Below are 3,303 nucleotides of genomic sequence, written 5' to 3'. Positions count from 1 at the left end.
CCCCTGAGGGTGCCCAGACTGCGAGAGGGTACAGGCCGGGCTGAGGAACACCCCCCTCCCCTCGAGTACACAAATTTTTGTGCACCGGGCCCCTAGTCTATATAATAAAACCCTAATATGCAAATTCACTGAGTCGCTATGATGTACACTGACCACCAGGGGGCAGACGCTCAATGCAGGAGCAGCCCCCTGGTGGTCAGTGTGCTCCCACAGAGTGAGGACTGCTTAGCCAGAAGCCAGGCTAATGGCTGGGGAGCGCAGCCATGGTGGCAGGAGCCTCTCCTGCCTCTGTGGCAGTGCTAAGGATCAGCGAGCAGTCAGGTGGTAAGGAGTGAGGGGTCTGGGACTGTGAGAGAACACAGGTCGGGTTGAGGGATGCCCCCTGCATGTGCACTGGGCCTCTAGTAGTTAATAATGCTGCAGTACTTATTTGAAAGTTGCTAGAAGAAGAGATCTTGAAAAATTTTTTTAAGATCACAGTTAAAAGACATTAATGTGAGAATTGTTTTATCTACCTATTTAGCTCCAAAAGAAAGAACCTAGATTTCTGAACCTTTCAGGCCACTGGGAAATTTTTCAACCACGTGCCGATCAGAGATATTCATTCATAGCTTTCTCCATGTTTTATCTCAAAAATAGCTTTCAATGTCCAGTGAATTATCCTTTAGTTACTTTATCTTAACATGAAGGGTCTCTATTAGATGATCTCTAAATGCTTCTAAGTCTGGAACTATATAATTTTATGACTCCTGAGTATATTATTGTTGGAAAATATTTTTTAAAATTTCTTATTCATAGTCAATTAGCCTATTTCATTTAGTACTTGAATAAATACAAGTTGCTCTCAAGGTAATACCATCACTTTCCTGAATTTGCAAAGAGGAGAAAGAGCTCAGGTCTGTTTTACCAGTATACATCAATTCTTTATATTCATCTGAGAGGTGATATAGTGCATTTCTGAAGAAGATAATGGATGCAGTTAAGACAGGGTCAGGCAATGCACCTAGCCTAGACACTAAAATCTTAAAAGTGTGGTTACAGTTTTTCAAATAATGACACTTCTAAGCTTAGCAGATAATAAACACCTGAAATTCTAATTTAAATATTTAAAAATCATTTACCATTATATGTATTCTTAACCATTGGTTCTTTTCCTTAACATAACTAATCCAAAGCCACCATAGATAGAATCATCTAAAAAATGTGGGCTACTTCTAATATTTACAAACCCCATTAGTAAATAAAATGCGCTGAATCACAGAATAGTCTTTGAATAAGAATTTATCTGATTTTATTCCTTAACAATTTGAAGATTACCTAACACTATTTATGTGGCCCTAGAAACTCTTTTTCTTCCATTCAATGAAAGTCTGAAATTTCAATAATTAGATATTGTGTAAGTTGTTGTATTCATTCATCCACACACTTGAAATATATTGATTGAGTGTTTACTAAACACAAAGACAAAGGCCCTAAAGGTATTTTATTTTCTGTCAAATACAACAGCATATTAAAGTCTATTATAATCAGTCTTTTCAGTCCTACATATGTCAATGTTGTTTAGTTATCAGAACATTTAAGAGCAGGATTTTTAAAAAATATATATATTTTTAAAAATTGGAGGAAGGGAGATAGAGAGAAACATCAATAATGAGAGAGAATCATTGATCGAGTGCCTCCTGCACACCTCACACTGGGGATTGAGCCTGCAACCCAGGCATATGACTAGGTTTCAGAGCAGACCGTGACTTCCTAGTTCATTGGTTGATGCTCAACCACTGAGCAACACTAGCTAGGCATATGTTGTTGATTTGCAAATGTGCAATAGGCCACATTTAACATCATTTGAAATCCAAATACAGTGCTAATAAGAACGCACATGGCCTTCATCTACTCTGTGTAGGACAAGGGTCCGCAAACTTCCTGTGTAAAGGGTTTGATAGCAAATGGTTTGGGCTCTGTAGACAATCCCATCTTGGTCATAACTACTGAACTCTGCCATTGTAACATGCAAGTAGCCAAGGACAATGTGTAAATGAAGGTACATGTCTGCCTTCCAGTGAAACAGTAATTGTGGACACCAAACATTAATTATGGACACCAAAATGTTAATTGCATATTATGTTTATGTATCAAAAATATTCTATTCATTGTTTCCTAAACTTTAAAAATTGAATAAAAATAATTCTTATCTCATGTGACATATATAAACAGGCAATCGTCCAGATTTCACCCACTGAGTATAACATCCTGACACCTGGTATGTAGATAATATAATGACATACCCTCCTTTATGACATCTATAAAAATTATTTCCTTCTTTAATATAAAACAATTAATAAAGTAAGTCAAAAATTAAAAGCTCAGATATTCTACATGATGATGAGCAAACCAGTGACCTAATGACAAATGCTGGCTCTCGACAGTGACTTGGTCAGAATGCAGAAGTGTCCTGTGTTGAAGTTATTCTGCAGGGACAGACTGTCAGGAAGCAATGCTGGGTGGATGAACTAACCCACACTACTGAGCACAGCAGGATGGCAGCAAGGAGCCCAGGGTGGCCTCCTGGTACTGCTCAGAGGCGGCACCAGGTGGCGCAGCAGCAGCAAACGCGCCTGGCAGGCCAGCCTGGCAGATCTGGCCACAGGCTCCCACGTGGGTGAGGGGCACAAGCCTGGGGACCACGAGTCACAGGACCCGTTGGGCTTCCTGGCTTGCACTGCTGCCTCATCCGGGTCCACCAGGGTCCCCAGGGCGGAGGAGCCATTGGAGGCCGAGCCCAGCTGGTGTGGATGCTGCCCCTGCTACCAAACCAAGTGCATCTGCCTGGAGTCCAGGCCACCATCCTGCAGGCACTCCTCCCCAGCATGTGGGCAAGATCCACTTGCTCATCTGAGGGAGGAGCTGGAGCGGTAGCTGGTGAGGGGCAGCACTGGACCAGACCACCTTCCTCAATGTCACCAAGATGAGTGCCGTCCTGCTCATCTGCCCAGAGACTCCTGCCTAAAAGCCTAGTTGACCCCCACCCCCCTCCCTGCAACTGAGTGCGGGTTCCAGCCTATCTGGCACCTCCCAGGTGCTGGGACTTGGAGTGTCCCATGGGGTAGTGGCTGTTGTGGGCAGGAAGGGCTCATTCCAAGGGGGAACTTGGGCTTATCAGGTATTTAAAACACTTGGAGGATTGGGGTTTCCCTGGGTCTTGCTCTGTGGGGGCAGCCAAGGAGTCACTTTCCCGAAGAATGGGACTTGGAGAGCCCCTGGGTCCTGGGAGAAAGCAGGAGAGTGGAGAGGCTCCATCAAGTC

At 43.3% G+C, this 3,303-nt stretch overlaps 1 long non-coding RNA gene across 1 annotated transcript in view; it reads left to right on the top strand.

Moving 5' to 3' along the window:
* LOC107183773 overlaps positions 1 to 3,303 on the top strand; it is a 17,164-nt gene that overhangs the window by 11,744 nt on the left and 2,117 nt on the right. The gene's annotated exons all lie outside the window — the stretch shown is intronic.

This window comes from Myotis davidii, unplaced genomic scaffold (genome assembly GCF_000327345.1).
Source record: "Myotis davidii unplaced genomic scaffold, ASM32734v1 scaffold902, whole genome shotgun sequence".
Classification (NCBI taxonomy): Eukaryota; Metazoa; Chordata; class Mammalia; order Chiroptera; family Vespertilionidae; genus Myotis; species Myotis davidii.
The sequence above is the reverse complement of the archived record's forward strand: the minus strand, read 5'-3'. Positions and strand labels throughout refer to the sequence as shown.